This window comes from Perca flavescens, chromosome 15, assembly GCF_004354835.1.
Source record: "Perca flavescens isolate YP-PL-M2 chromosome 15, PFLA_1.0, whole genome shotgun sequence".
Taxonomy (NCBI): Eukaryota; Metazoa; Chordata; class Actinopteri; order Perciformes; family Percidae; genus Perca; species Perca flavescens.
Window position 1 is genome coordinate 1,071,056 of NC_041345.1, and position 17,468 is coordinate 1,088,523.

The 17,468-nt window shown below is 42.2% G+C and overlaps 1 protein-coding gene across 1 annotated transcript in view; it reads right to left on the bottom strand.

The window, feature by feature from the left end:
* Window positions 1–16,695, bottom strand: part of LOC114569956 (phospholipid phosphatase-related protein type 5) — a 100,765-nt gene extending 84,070 nt beyond the window's left edge. Inside the window, 1 exon segment of the mRNA XM_075447451.1 lies at window positions 16,377–16,695. The gene's annotated coding sequence lies outside the window, so the exon portion shown is untranslated.
* Between the last annotated feature and the right edge of the window lie 773 nt (window positions 16,696–17,468).

The following is a 17,468-nucleotide window of genomic DNA, read 5'->3' on the forward strand; positions in this document are numbered from 1 at the left end:
CAGATAACTGGTTCCAACTAGCCTACTGCTCCCAATTGTGACAAAATAACACCAACATTTCCTATTTACATCTTGTGATTTATAGAGTCACAGCGTGTTCAAAACCATGTAACATGAGACACAGCCATCTTCTAACAGTAAACAAACCGGGAACTATATTCTCAGACAGGCTTGCTGCGAGCATATCACTCTGCCCAAGTACTATATTCTTCCACCTGAGAATATAGTTCCCGTTTAGTTTACAGTTAGAAGATGGCTGTGTCTCAGGTTATGTTGTTTTTTGTACACGCTGTGACTCTATAAATCACAACATGTAAATAGGAACATGTTGGTGTTATTTTGTCACTTATTCGGAGCAGTAGGATTACTGGAACCATTCACGTGCAGGATCTGTGCTGGCCTGATGCCGCTGGAGCCATCAGACAGCATTACAGCCCGCATGGAGATGAGAAGGGTATGGTATGGTGGTAAGGTTACGGTGAATAAGCTAAATTCCCAATAAGTCGGCGTGTTCCTTTAAGTAGCACCAAATCATCGTTGGGCCAGAAGTAAGAACTGCTTATGTCAGCGGCTGGGGCGGGGTTACTGTGACCAACAAGACGAACCTAAACTTGTGACGCGATTGAACAACGACAGCAGCAGCATTGGTGGTCAGAGGAGGAAACGAGCTGCTTTCTTGCACTAGAAAGGCGAGCCGCGCCAACACGTTGGAGCCGCCGAGTTTGGCCGCCGATGTCGGTCCGCAAAGCCACGAACATCAGCAGCAAAGCAACGTCCGCCATTGTTGATGGTGTGGTTGCGTTTGGCACCGGCGCGCTAACGTTGCTGGGACAGATGAGACGTATACAGTGACGTAAGACCTGGCTCTGTGCCGGCTCCTTAGCTCTGTGGAGAAGCAAACCGGTTCTTTGGAGGCTCGTCAGTTGAACCAACTCCGAACCGGCACTAGCTCTAGCTCTGAACCAGCACCTGGTTCTTGTTGGTGGAAAAGGGGTATTAAAGGTTCCTGCATGGTTTCAGCGCAATTTCATTTTTCACTCAAATGGTAGTCGTCTCTACTTGATCTGCTAGCTGCCTGCCCCCTGAACACCATGAAAAAGCCCAGTCTCTGGAGACAACATAGTGGTCGTAAAGGTCAAACAAACAAACAAGCACAGGCTATGCACCAAAATACAACAACTCACCTTCCAGCCAATCATCAGTACGATCCACAACACCAATCAACAACTCACGCTACTCAACCAACTCTGCTCACCGACTCAGGAACAGAGACACAGCAATCAGAATCTCAAAGAGACACACCAATCAGAATCTCAAAGAGACACACCAATCAGAATCTCAGAGACACACCAATCAGAATCTCAAAGAGACACACCAATCAGAATCTCAAAGAGACACACCAATCAGAATCTCAGAGACACACCAATCAGAATCTCAAAGAGACACACCAATCAGAATCTCAGAGACACACCAATAAGATCACACAGAGACACACCAATCAGAATCTCAGAGACACACCAATCAGAATCTCAAAGAGACACACCAATCAGAATCTCAGAGACACACCAATCAGAATCTCAGAGACACACCAATCAGAATCTCAAAGAGACACACCAATCAGAATCTCAGAGACACACCAATAAGATCACACAGACACACCAATCAGAATCTCAGAGACACACCAATAAGATCACACAGTCACACCAATCAGATCACACAGACACTCCAATCAGATCACACAGACACACCAATCAGATCACACAGACACACCAATCACACAGAGACACACCAATCACAATCACACAGACACACACCAATCAGATCACACAGAGACACACCAATCAGAACGAAAACATGAGGGAATTGAAATCCAAATGGTGGAGACGAGAGCAGCAAATCAGGGAGCTGCAGAGGGGAAAGTTGAACACACATGCACGCATGCACAGCAGTAGGCCTGCAACTAACAATTATTTACATTGTTGATTAATCTGTGGATTGTTTTCGGGATGAATGGATTAGTTATTTGGTCTCTAAAATGTCAGAACATGGTGAAAACTGCTGTTGCAGACAACATCATCACGGTGCTCTTTCTTACTCCTCTGTAACAGTTCATTCAGGCATCAAAAACAATGTTTTCCTAACATAAATCTGGAATATGATAATAGAAGATGCCTTTGTATTAGAAGGATACCGCCCAGTGTTAATCGTCTTGCCTGAAGTTACATTCTTTCAAGTTACTTTAAGATCTACAGTTACCTAATGAGGACCAGGGCTGCAACTAATGGTTATTTTCATCGTCAATTAATATGTGGATTATTTTCTGGATGAATGGATTAGTTGTTCGGTCTCCAAAATGTCGAAAAATAGGGAAAAATGTGGCTCAGTGTTTTTCCCAAAAAGTCCAAGATGATGTCGTTAAATGTATTGTTTTGTCCCCAACTCAAAGATATTAAGTTTACTGTCCCAGAGGAGAGAAGACACTAGAACAATATTCACATTTAACAAGCTGACGTCACAGAATTTCTTTATTTTTTTCAGACAAAATGACTCAAACCAAATCAATTTATGATAAAATATAAAATAAACAAAGAAAAGAAACCCGCATCGAAGCAACTAACCATAAAGAGTTCTTAATTTGCTGTGATGAAAAGAGAACAGCGGGTGACAGGACTTTTACGAAGTCAGAGGGATCAGGCCTCCTGCATGTCAGCTGTGTGTAGTTTTCTACGTCTTTCCCCAACAGAAAGGTGCACATGGATGTTTCCCATAAACATAAATATATAAATATATTCTGATCCGATTACAGAAAAGACAACGTCGGCAGTATTGACGGCAGAATAGGCTCCAGAATATTTCCTTCTGGATTGACAGGTGCAATGTTTGAAAACCTATAATTATTTTTTTTTTAAATGACATTTATATATCTGCATTCATATCAAAACCTCGAGACTTTCAAACATCAACATGTCATTTATTAATATGTATTTGTGTCTAAATGACTTATAAACATCTTTTCATATTCTATTTTGTCTGGGAACACTTCCACCACGCTGGCGTGTCGCATGAAAAATAGGCGTCGGTCTTATTTCTAGCTGCACGTGTTTTCTTTTTCATTGGCTGTGTCTCGCCGCACACTTCTGTCAGTACACTGCTAATGGTCACTGACCACTTCCTGCCGTAGTGCCCACTTTGGATAGTTAGTGTCGTCCCAAAATGAACACTTATGTTATGGAAACGAGGAGCATCTCTGAAAATCTGACGAAAATCTCTTAAACTGACTTTTGTTGATCTGAGATGAAAACAGATTCAGCAACTGCACGGCCTATTTCTCACTTAAAATGTTTTGAGAAACACGTTTCGGTGAACTATTATGCTCGGTTCTGAAATCCGGGAGAAGCCAGACCCACGTGACGTGTTCGTCCAATCAGCTGCCGGTCGACGTCCCTGGCCCCTCCCCCTTTCCACTGCGTAGTCCAGATGGCGAGTAGTGTCCATCGTTCCACACTGAACTTTTTGTTTTTAGGGGGTCATCCTGGTACTTTCAGTGCGTTATCTCCACGATATACTTAAAACTAAGTGCTTGAAGTGTGACAGTAGGCGGTTTGAGACAGCCATTGTGTAAGCTCTAACCGGTTACCATGGAAGCCCAAATAAAAACGGACATGCCACCCAGCCAGTGTGCAGGAGGCCTAAGCTGGACCAGAGTTGTCTCAGACATTTGACTTTTTCTGGGAGAGGTCGATCTTGTAACCGAGACTCAAGGCCATCCCGTCACTTTTGGCTAACAGTTGGCCAATTATTTAGTCGTTGACAACTAACAGATGAATCTCAAGCAGCTCTAGAGGAGAGAAGTTTGAAAGGTCTGCTGCTGCTCTGAGTCAAAGTGTAGAGACGCAGACGGCCATATGTCCTCCATGCTGCCCACACACATACACACACACACTCTAAATGGGCACAGCAATCTGGATCATGTTTGACTTTACAGTTATTTCTGCTGTGCCAAACAATGTTGTTCACAGCTCCCTTCCGTGCAGCAGCAATGCAGCGTTAAAACACCAACTGTCAGTCAGACGTTCTACATTGCGTTGCGTGCCATATGCACGGAGAGAACTCTTCCACAACTTAAATATTCAAAGACTTTGACTACAGAACATTTCCCAGTATGGGCCATTTACCTGCAGCCCAGTCCTGTCACTGTGGATCCGAGCAAAGCTCTCACATCCAGAGCTGCAAAGATGAATCCATTTTGAAACTACTTTGAAAATGAATTACTCTCGCATTGCCAGACCTTCCTCCACAGCGCTGCGGGGTAAGGTCTGGCTAGTCCACACAGCATTCCTGGATGGGAGAAAAACGTGCTCTGGTTTATTGGCAATTCTTTAAACCAGGGGTCACCAACCTTTTTGAAACTGAGAGCTACTTCATGGGTATTGAGTCATACAAAGGGCTACCAGTTTGATACACTCTTCTGAAATAACAAATGTGCTCAGTTTGCCTTTAGTTATATATGATTATTAAGGATTAATGATGCTCATCTATGTGAAGACACTGATCACGTTAATGATTTCTCACAATAATTATCAACAATGACTTAACAAGGTGGGAAACAGATATCAATATTCAATTTTCATTTTTAGAACAGGCCTGAGGGCTACTCATGTGGTCCTTGGGGGCTACCTGGTGCCCACGGGCACCGTGTTGGTGACCCCTGCTTTAAACCAATCACAATCATTGTGGGCGGGGCTAAGCTCCGGACGGAGCCACGGTGCCTCTGCTAAATAGTCTCAGGAAGGAACTGGTTTTGGTGGAACATGTGGACGTTCAAAAGTAGTTTTAGTCGTGCAACAGAAAACTCAGATTGGACAGATAGTCTAGCTAGCAGAGATCTGAGGAGCAGTTAACCATAGTCCTCATAAATCCACCATACATCTGTGAAAGTGGCCACGAAAGTTTTTCCCTCTTCCCTCGATGGAATTTCAGCGAACTCTGAAGCGTTATTTATCATGACACAAATTCTTTAGATCGTCTAGTTTTATACGATACCAATATCTTCACTCTAGCTTTACAACGGAGCCTCTTCAAAGATCAAATCTCGGGGATTTACGAATATCGGATCATTCAAAAAGTGCCCAATCCCATCTGGGATTTGGGGAGTTATTTTGTGTCTCTGGTGCTTCCACACACATACAAACTTTGAAAAATCCATCCATGGTGTTCTGAGTGAGATCTGGTTTCTGAATGTGTCCTGTCTTCAGTCTCCTGGTGAGCTGGTCAACATCTGCACGGCTTTCTACGTCACTAGCCAAAACGAGCTGGCTAACCGCAACCATTAGCATGCTAGCAAGAGCATGCTACATCGTTCTCAATAGCAAAAAACTGCTACAACACACACTAGTTCACCATAATCTCCAAGAGAACTACTTCCATGTGCTCCCTGGTTTAGAAGAAGTCTCCCAGCTGATCCTGCCTCGGAACTGACTGAAGTTGGAGAAACAGCCTTTCTTTTACTGTCTATGGAGCTAGCTGACATGCTCTACATCTGAGCTACTGAAAAGATGTCTCACTCTGTAGCTAAAACAGAGACCTGAACACAGGGTGAAAAGGAGCTGCAGCAATGTGCAATACAACAAAAATATGGTGTTTTTGTTTAAATTAAACCATGTTGGTACAACGTCAAAATACAATTATGAACCTGAAAATGAGCAGAATATGGACACTTTTTTTTAAACCTAGCCTTAGTAAGTACATTTTGCACCCTGCATGCAGTACACACAGACACACACACACACACACACACACACACACACACACACACACACACACACACTATAATCCTCAGGAACACACATACCTCTTACAATACAGCGTTCCCTCTCTACTAGGGCAAAGTCAGGAAGAAGAGTTAATCCGTGACAGGATTTACCCGGTGCTGGATAATTAGGGCTTCTGTTTGGGGAATACCTCGCCAAACCACCCCCCCCCCCACCAACACACACCTACAGGCACACTTAAAGACCCGGGGCAGGAACACCTAACAACACATCCACTACAGCTGCAAAGATTAATCCATGAGTTGTCAACCACTAATATACCACCAACTATTTTGGGTTGAGTATTTCTTTTAAATAAAGAGTCAAAACTCTGATTCCAGCTTGTTAAATGTGTAATAAGACATAAGACATTTGAGGACATCATCTTGGGCTTTCTGGGACAACACTGATCCACATTTTTCACCATTTTCTGACATTTCATTGATCCAAACAACTAATCCACTAATGGAGAAAACAATCAACAGAATAACCAAGGATGAAAATAATCGTAAATTGCAGCTCTGAAGGATCAACTTCACACATCAACATGATGTCCTGCTCTGGCTCCCCAGGCAGTTTAAATAGCCCCAGCGTGAAGGAGACCAGAGGAAACCATCCATCCATCCATCCATCCACCCATCCATCCATCCTGTACCCCTGGATACCTCGTCGCCGAGCTGACGGTTGCCGTGGCTCCAGATTCCTATGCAATGGCCATGTCAGATCAGATGATGGTAAAGTGGTTTAAAAAAAAAAATGTGTGTCCAGCCGGCTGTCTGGTCTCCCCTTCTCTTCTCTTCTTTTCCTCCTCTCTTCCCTCTCTCCCTCCTGGGCCACAGTGCAGCGCGAGAGAGATGGGAAGCGGCGGCAATGTCTCCTTCTCCAAATCTTCCACACACACACACAGACTCTCTCTCTCCTTTTTAATTAGCTTGTTCTAATAACCGGTCGACGATTAACAAATTAAGAGGCTGGAATCTCCTCATGTGCAGCATTCGGTGCAACGAGGAGACACAGAAGAGAGGGAGAGAGCAAGAACATGTGTGTGTGAGAGAGAGAGAGAGAGAGAGAGAGAGAGAGAGACAGAGAGAGTGAGAGAGCGCACATGTGTGAGAGTGTATCTGTGTGTGTGTGAAAGAGAGAGAAAGCGTGCATGCAAGAGAGAGAGCATGTATGTGTGCATGCGTGCATGAGGGAGAGAGAGAGAGAGAGAGAGAGAGAGAGAGAGCTTGCATTATGTGTGGCAGCTCATTTATATTCAATGCTTGTTTTCCCTCTCTTTCCCTCCCCTTCTTCCTACCTTTGTCCATCCTTTCCCTTATTTCCCTACATCCATCCATCCATCCCTTCTCCCCCTCTTTTCCTCTGTCCTATCACCCTCTTTGTGAATGGACGTAGAGGACACATGAGAGGGAAGGAGGAGGGATGCTGCGGACCAGGAGGAAGCTGCTGCTGCTTGGCTGCCTGCCTTCGGCTCGGCACAGTCGGCCCGATGTGGCTTAATGATCCACGGCTATTGATCTGACACTCCTGACGCACATGTAACATCACACAGAGAGAGAGGGAGAGGGGAGAGAGAGAGAGAGAGAGAGAGAGAGAGAGAGAGAGAGAGAGAGAGAAAGAGCTAGGGGGTCCCCAGAGTGAATGCAAGGAGGCCTCCAAATATAATATATAGTATATGTATAAATCTCCACTGATGATAGGCTTACTGGCCTATAGGTAAGGTAGTCACTAAGGTAGCCATCCACACACAGAGTTCATCCTAAGGATTCACCGTACCACATGTATGTTTAACATAGGGATGATGTTTGGCCAAAATACCGAATACACTGGTTAAGATTCTGCCGAATCCGAAACCGAATACCGAATCCTACTCCCATCTCCATCTCCTGGGCTGTTTGCCCATCGCTATCGCCAGATGAGTGAAAATTTTGTTAGGCAAATTTTGGCTAACCAGTGTATGATGGTGGTGTTGTGACAAGTTTGTTTAAAGCACTTAAATAAAAAATGAATGTTGGTTAGTTTAAAGGTGCCCTGCCATACAAAACCGTTTTTCCTTGTATTTTTTTAAATATGTTAGGTCCATAGGCCTATATGTTTGTGTTGTGAATGTGAAAATGAACTTCTACCTCCCTTGTCAGCTCTAGCAACTTAAAGCTATGGTTGAGGTGAATGTGTGAATTTACCTGATGAAGGTCTGAGACTGAAACTTATTTTTCTTAATAAATTATTGCTTACGTAATTGGCAGTGTGCGGGATTTTCTTTACATTTATTTTTTGATCGGCTACTTTTGATCATATCCTACGCACCTGCCCGACAAAAGAGGTGTGCAAAAAAGCTTTGCTACGTAGCTCTAGCCACTGAACAGAAATAAGCGGCCAATTACAAAAGAAAGGGGCAAATGCACTGCAAATAGACAAAACGCAAGCAAATTAAGAAAACATCTTCATAAATTTGACAACACATGCGTAGCATTTAGCAAACGCGCTGCAAATACAGAAAAAAATGCAAAAAAAAACACACAAACTCCGATATGGGGAGGAAAAATAAAGCTGTTCCACTTAACGCTCCCCCCCCCCAGAGGCCTGGAGAACATCTGTTGGGAAATATGCAGCGTTATTTTTGTTGTATTTGTTTTCGGGGATTGTGCGCTTTTCTTTTTGCATCGTTTATGTATTTGCAGTACATTTGTGTATTTGGTTGTGTTGTGTGTATTTGCGTGTTTCAATAAGTTGCTGTTGTCAAATTAATGAAAAGGTTCTTAATTTGCTTGTGTTTTGTCTATTTGCGTGTTTCAATAAGTTGCAGTGTGTTTGCCCCTGCCGGCCACCGTACATATGTTCCACCAAAACCAGGTCCTTCCTGAGACTATCCTGCAGAGCCATCATCGCTGCGTCCAGACTGTGATTGGTTTAAAGAAATGCCAATAAAACAGAGCACCCAGAATGCAAGTTTGTTGTAGCCAGACTTTACTCCACAGCGCTGTTGAGTACAGGCCAAAAGTTTGGACACACTTTCTTATTCAAATGCGTTTCCTTTTTATTTTCATGACTATTTACATTGTAGATTCTCACTGAAGGCATCAAAACTATGAATGAACACATATGGAATTATGTACATAACAAAAAAGTGTGAAATAACTGAAAACATATCTTATATTTTAGATTCTTCAAAGTAGCCACCCTTTGCTTTTTTATTAATAAGGGAAATAATTCCACTAATTAACCCTGACAAAGCACACCTGTGAAGGTAAAACCATTTCAGGTGACTACCTCATGAAGCTCATTGAGAGAACACCAAGGGTTTGCAGAGTTATCAAGAAAAGCAAAGGGTGGCTACTTTGAAGAATCTAAAATATAAGACATGTTTTCAGTTATTTCACACTTTTTTGTTAAGTACATAATTCTTGAGAAGGAGTGTCCAAACTTTTGGCCTGTACTGTAGCTGCATGAGTTATGATAAAATCAAAGCAAAATGAGCCTTAATTTAAAATACAAAGTGGGATGTGATCACCTTTTGCAACAACTTATTGGATCCACCTCGTCACAGATACAAACACAGTATCTCACAAAAGTGAGTACACCCCTCACATTTTAGTAAATATTTCATTATATCTTTTTTCATTATAACACTGAAGAAATTACATTTTAATTCCAAAGGCCAAGGGAACTTTATCAGGATGCATAGTATCTTGGATCCATGAAATAACTGGCCTTTAAAAATAAATGTCTGCCTGCCTCTATGGGAATTTAACATAGGGGTGGACTGACTTTAGTTGCCAGTGGTTTAGACATTAATGGCTGTGTGTTGAGTTATTTTGAGGGGACAGCACATTTACACTGTTATACAAGCTGTACACTTAATACTTTACATTGGAGCAAAGTGGAATTTCTTCAGTGTTGTTCCATTAAAAGATATAAGGAAATATTTACTAAAATGTTAGCGGTGTACTCACTGAGTGAGATACTGTACATACACATACCGTGTTATCGTCTTCATCATGCTCATGTTAACGTTAAAAGGAGGACAGGTTGACTCTTAGCTCAGAGAGACTCAGAGGGAGGTAGAGATTCAGGAGTCTAACCTCAGGCTGCTGGTGGATTCTGCTTCGCCCACTCTTCATTAATATAGCATTACCTCAGAGACATTAATAGCCACTAGCCTATTTTTTTATGTGCACGCAGCTTCTGATCTATATTTTATGAACAATAATAAATTGACAAAGAGGCAACGAACACGAATACCTGCCAGCCACTCATTTTCTAGTGGTTAGACCTGCAACGATTATTCGATTTAGTCGGTTTGAGTCATGTTTTGGACATATTTGTGACAGTTAACTGAATATCTTTGAGTTATGGACGAAACAAGTAAGCCACCCCACCCATCCCCTCTGCAAACACCTATGCTGAGTGTGCAGTCCTGCCTCGTATGGGTCTCAGAGGGATTGTCCAGGCAGTGGATTGAGATATGGCTCGAGTATCGTGGAAATGAGAAATCTGCCCGTTATGGGGTCGTTATGGTTTACAGCAACGTCGGATGCCTGTCCCATGGGTCTACTCTTCTCCGGGCCATAAACCCCACTCCATCTCTCCGTCCATCCCCCTCTTCTCGCTGCTCACAGCGTCCTCAAAGTCAACAACCTAACCCCCCCGACTCTGTCCTTCACCGATGGCAAGAGAAAGCCGAGAGAGGCAGATATAGAGGATATATATAGAAGGATACAGTAAGACAAAAGAAGGACAAGGAGAGGGCTAAAGGACGGAGGTTGGACCTGAGAGATTGTTAACTTCAGGGCCCTCCCCAGGATTTTTAAAGGATTTAAAATACCACCCAGGATGAAATTTAATGCCAACTTCATGGCCATATAAATCAGAAAATCTGTGTGGATTTTAAGTCTGAGAGAAATAGGAATTTACCAAGTAATGTTAGCAGAATTTAAAGCAATTTTGTGTAGTGCGTTTGTACTCTAAAAACGTAAAATAAATGAAAATATTCGTCGTATTTTAAGATAATTTTTTGGGCTTTTCCGCCTTTATTTGACAGAACAGCTAGGTGAGAAAGGAGAGAGAGAGAGAAGACATGCAGGAAATCATCACAGGCTGGATTTGAACCCTGGACCTTTGCATCGAGGAATAAACCTCTCAGCATATGCGCGCCCGCTCTACCCACTGAACCAACCCGGCCACCTTGTATTAGGAACTTTAATGTTTGAATAACTATGAAACTGAAATCACAAAATAGAGTAATAAGAAAATGAAACTAGTGCTGTAGGAGTTGTTACAAGCACCTTGGCTAAGTTATTTATATATATATATATATATATATATATATATATATATATATATATATATATATATATATATATATAAATGTTATGTAATATGAGTAAAATAATGTGTGACAATGTAAATGCCAATTGCTTCAGTGATTGTTTCATCCCGGTAAATATTTATTTATGATGTTATAGTATTTATTTATTCCTAAAGGTATTTGTAGACAAAATGTAATACTTTCAAGGCCTTACCTGTGAAATATTAAAATTATTGAAAAGTCTTAAAACATTTAAGACCCCACAGGAACCCTAAATGTGTTGTTAACACAGAAACCTTGCCTTTGCATACAGAAGCATGCAGAGGAAATACATTTGATCAATGGTATGGAAGTTATATGTAACACATTTACTCGTTCGTGCACAACTGTGAGTCCAGTAATGCTTGTTTACTGCATGCATGCATGCATACAGTACCCACAGGAGGCTTCCTTTACTGCATAGTGCACACTGGCAATGTACAGGTCTCATTTAAATAATTCACAAGATCAATTCAGAGTCCGTTAGACATCAGATGGGCATTCATGCACGAAGTTTGGACAATGTAATGAGTCGAAAGTTGAGACTTTAAAGAGGTTCCATGACGTGGTGCTCTTTGGATGCTTTTATATAGACCTCAGTGGTCCTCTAATACTGTATCTGAAGTCTCTTTTATATAGACCTTAGTGGTCCCCTAATACTGTATCTGAAGTCTCTTTTATATAGACCTCAGTGGTCCTCTAATACTGTATCTGAAGTCTCTTTTATATAGACCTCAGTGGTCCCCTAATACTGTATCTGAAGTCTCTTATTTATTTATTTATATATTTTTATATATATATATATATATATATATATATATATATATATATATATATATATATATATATATATAACAACTTGACAACAAAGGACCATATTCCTACACTTCCTCCTTTGTCTGATCCTGAGACAAGTCTGCCTCGTTAAACACTCAAAGCTCTTATTTTTTGATTATTCTTAAACCAGATCATCTCTATTATATACATTATGTAAATATCCAAGAAAACAGTACAAACAATTGTTACTACAGGTTAAATTAATAGGACAGCCTGAGGCAGTGAAGGGGAAGAGAGAGAGAGACAGAAAGGGAGAGGGAGGAAGAAGGGAGAGAGAGAGAGGGAGATGGAGAGAGAGACAAAGTGAGAGAGAAACACAGAGAGAGAGGGAGGAAGAGAGAGAGAGAGAGAGATGCAAACATGGGTCATGTAACGCAACATCAAGCTATATCAATGTAAACGGTAATGTCCCAAATCTATAGCTCGATATACCTTAAAAAGCCGATAAAACCCCCCAGCCGTACATTGTCTTCTGTAAAGTGTCCTGGGATAACTTCTGAAAAAATTGATAGTTTATCTTGTTAATTTTTTGGCTACCAGCCATTTGCATATTTTACAGTATTTGGCTGCTAACGTTGTGGCCTGCTCATGTCCATGTGTTATCATGGAGCAGAATGGTCTTCCTGTATGGACAAATGCCATTACTGACAGACCATAAACATGACACCATGTGGGCAAGCTTCTGCAAATATCAAGGGGGGGCTACAGCAGGTGTTCCCCTCGTTCATTGGGATTGGAAAATAAATTCCATCTCATGTGATTTGATTTCCTGCTGCAATTATCACCCCCACCCCGTTGCACAGGATCCAGAGGAGTGAGTGGCCCCTCCCTTGGTCATGTAGGCTCCCTGTAAACCCCCTCAGGCACACTGGGAAATGATGCATGTCATTGTGAACACACCAGATGGGGTCCCGGAGCAGAGAACATGGAGGCAGAGCAGCAATCTTCTCATAATGGGATGGAAATGAATGCGACTCAAGGCTCATTTGGGTGCAAAGTCATGTGAGAGACAAGTAGCTAACCTGCATGAAAAGTGTTCATATTATGCTCATTTTCAGGTTCATAATTGTATTTAGAGTTTGTACCAGAATAGGTTTACACGGTTTAATTTTCAAAAAACACCATATTTTTGTCATACTGCACATTGCTGCAGCTCCTCTTTTCACCCTGTGTTCAGGTCTCTGTTTTAGCTACAGAGTGAGACATCTCACTGCTGTAACATCTTTGTTGTCAGTCGAAAATGCTCAGTAGCTAGGTAAGGACTGCTAGCCAGTCAGAAGCAGAGTATGGGGGCTTGCCCTGACAGTACCTAGGTAAGGACTACTAGCCAGTCAGAAGTAGAGTATGAGGGCCCTGACAGTACCTAGGTAAGGACTACTAGCCAGTCAGAAGTAGAGTATGAGGGAGTGCCTTGACAGTACCTAGGTAAGGACTACTAGCCAGTCAGAAGTAGAGTATGAGGGCCCTGACAGTACCTAGGTAAGGACTACTAGCCAGTCAGAAGTAGAGTATGAGGGAGTGCCTTGACAGTACCTAGGTAAGGACTACTAGCCAGTCAGAAGTAGAGTATGAGGGTGTGCCCTGACAGTACCTAGGTGAGGACTACTAGCCAGTCAGAAGTAGAGTATGAGGGCGTGCCCTGACAGTACCTAGGTAAGGACTACTAGCCAGTCAGAAGTAGAGTATGAGGGCCCTGACAATAACTAGGTAAGGACTACTAGCCAGTCAGAAGCAGAGTATGAGGGCGTGCCATGCTGACCACAAAAGTGACCCACTTTTGTCTCTGGAGTAAAGGCTGGACGCAATCGTGTTGGAAGGGTTTCCAGACAACATAGAATATGAAAAGATGTTTATATGTCATTTAGACACAAATACATATTAATAAATGACATGTTGATGTTTGAAAGTCTCGAGGTTTTGATATAAATGCAGATATATAAATGTAATTTTGTAATGTAAATATAATATTCTGGAGCCTATTTCACCGTCAACACTGCCGACGTTGTCTTTGCTCTAATCAGATCAGAATATATTTATTTTTATGGGAAACATCCATGTGTTCAGACAAGGCTAGCAGCAGCAGCAGACACCTTTCTGGTGTGTAAAGACGTAGAAAACACCACGCAGCCAGTGTGAAACCGGCCTAACTTTTGAAAACACACTGTACACTTCCAGCCCAGCATTAAACAACAGACTGCGACAATCTTGCAGCGGGGGAAAGTACACTTTAGTACTGTGCAAAAGTACAACTTCTACTTGAGTATTTACATTTTAAGTAGCCTGGATCAACGGAAGTACATTTCAGGATTATTGGCGGACACCTTCCTCTCTCTGCGTTTTGCCTGTTCGCTTCGGGAAACAACCTTCGAGCCACACGCTGAAAATGTCACGTTTTGAAGAACATATGGACGGTGCAGCAAGGCAGGCCTGCTTGGCTCTTTAGGGGAACGATTGTGAATAATTAAAAAGAATATGTTTACGGCATTTACCCTCTTAAGTGGGATGTTTTGGGTTAGGGTCAGTTGTCTGAGGACAGATGTAGTCTTTGTTATTATCTGTATTTATATTTTTCCATTCTGTGTACTTACTTTTTCAATATTATTTATATTATGGTTAATTACTTTTGATATGTTACTTAATTACATATTAGTCAATCTAATTTCACGTCAATTACTTACTTACATTACAATATTTTTCGCACTATGGCCACCTCACTTTAGTTTAAAATACTTTTTATATAATGCCACTTTACATTCATTCAGTACTTCTTTCACATTGTCTGTTTGGTTTGTTTTTATTGTGGAAAAACTGCTGCTGTAACAAGTGAATTTCCCCTTGGTGGAATGAATAAAGTATTATCTAATGCGTACAGATTGTAAAGGCCATTGAGGCAAAATTGTGACTTGAGTTGACCTGAGAAGGATATGTCCTGATGCATTAGGCTGTATGTGATAATATGTGTCTGCATGTTGGAGCTGGGTGCCAGCATCAGAGACCGAGTACAATCAGGGGGGATTTAACGAGGCTTTGACAGCGTTACGCACATCCAAATTGGCGAGCGATGTGAGACCGAGACTCACTGTGATAAGACACCCACATGCTGAAGCCGAGCACCTCATTAGGTAGGACATGCAGCGGGGGTGGGCGGAGGAAGAAGAGAGGATGGGTGGGAGCAGGAGAGAGATGAAGGGAAGAGAATCTGAAGAGAATCTTTGAGAATGCTGCTGCCGTATCGGCACTTTGCACCGGCAGTTCAAAGTGTTGGTGAGAATCTAGGAGGAGGGGCGGAGGGATGAAATGCTCTGAACCGGGCAGCAGGATCAGAACTATCACGCTTGAGCTGCCCACAGCTCTTTAGTGTGAAAGGACGATTAGTTATAGCTGGCCAAGCACACTCAAGTGCATAATGGGGACCAAAATGTCAAATAGAGTGAGTAACAGGGTGATAAGGAGGTGGTAGCAGTAGCTAGGTTAGCTTTTATCAGTGTTTTCTGTCAATGTATTGGAGATTTCTGGTACGAATAAGAATCCTCAAAGACTCAAGCACTGTGTACAACTAGGCATGGGCCAGGTACGGGTTTCAAGGTATACTGCAGTTTGAATTGCTTGGATTGATTAATTAGCTAATGTTGTTCAGTAGCATTGCAAAGCCAGAGTTGCTTTGTGGAATGCCAGTACGATTTTAACTATTGTAGTGTTTAGCTAGCCTATTCTGTCCTTGTTTCACATGACAGTGGAGTTAGCATTAATGCTAACAATGCAACTCATTCCTGATCAACAGATAAGTCTTGAGACCCCTCTTGAAGGATCCAAGACTACCACATGAACGCAGAACACTAGGGAACTCATTTCATAGAATGCATGCATATTTTAAGAGGACTGTCTGCATGGAATGTGTCTGACCAATCACGGTGGGTGTGGGCCACCTGGGTCAAAAATGCTAGGGCCGACTTTTTACTTCACAAGTAAAATAAATGATCAGTTCACTACTTCCATTGAATTTGGGTATTTTAGTCAATTCTATAGCAATAAAAATAATATTCTAATATTTATAATAATTTCACTGACAAAAATTGCCAATAAGAAATTAACGGTATCTGTATCGATATCGATGAAAATGCAAGAAAAAGTATCGGTATCGTATCGAATCCTAAAAGTGTGGTATCGCCCATCCCTACTCTAAAACAAATTTCCTCGGTTCCTCTGTCCTCCCACGAGTTCCTCACGTCTCTCTCGTGCCTCCTCGGTGGGAGGGACTAAGACGCAAGGAAGGGAGGCAAGTGGAGGGGTTAATTGAAGCGACATGAGAAGCACCGAGGGTAACGTTAGCATACCAGCTGGTAGCATGCAGCCAAAGATACAGGGTGAAGTTAGCTTACCGTTAGTCTGCAGCTTGACTTTTCCAGACACCACTGCTGGAGTCAGAGATGATGGAGAAACAAACGAAAATCCTCCTGCTTCCCTGAAGTCACAGGGGTAGCAACATTTTGAGATTAGTTGGTTTACCTGGCACAAAACAAAATAAACATTTGACAAATAATAATTCTACACATCAGTATTGGCTGGTGTATCTCTATTAGGCTATTTATTCACGACTGCCCACACACTTTCAACATAAATTCACAAACATTCATATTCTGTCCGTCGCTCATAGCTTTGAACACAGAACAAACTATCTGTCAGCTCAGCGTCTGTATCTCTGTGGTGTGTGGCAGTCATCTGAGGCCCAGCACCCTACTGCATATAAAGGGAGAGTCTAATTAGACCAACAAGCATCAGCTGCGTCACTTAACTCACCTGGTGCTGCTCTCATGAGCCATGCCCTCACCTCCACCCCTGCAGCTGAATGCAAGCCACCCCCACCTCCACAGTCACGGCAATCCATTTGCTATGGACCTTTTTCACAGCAGACATTTTTTGACTTGTCATAGTAGGAAAAGCACAGCTGAATTTAATAACCTTAACGATGGCTCAGTTCCATCAAGTGTCCCAGTAAGATATTTCAGTGAGTCAGCATGCACAATACCAGGGTCTCTCCTAAGTGGAATGCAGCCATCAGTAATGGTTTAATACCAGGACCTCTCCTAAGTGGAATGCATCCATCAGTAATGGTTTAATACCAGGGTCTCTCCTAAGTGGAATGCAGCCATCAGTAATAGTTCTGAATACACCTGTGCTGTCCCAATTATGACATATCAACATGTCTGCCGTGTAAAAGGTCTATTGTTGTTGAGATATTTCAGTCAGTATCCAAGTGGTGGACCTGCAGACGGGACAGACACTGAGCACACTAATATTCCACTATTATTCCGAATTTGATATAGCTCATTCAAACAGCATATTCCTTTTGGATATTCCAAATAAGGCTATTTTTCAGAATTTAGTATATTTCGATTAAGACCAGTTTCTGGATATGCGACTTTTCAAGAAGGTGGTTGAAGGAACGAAAGGGGGAGGCTGCGTTCACTTGG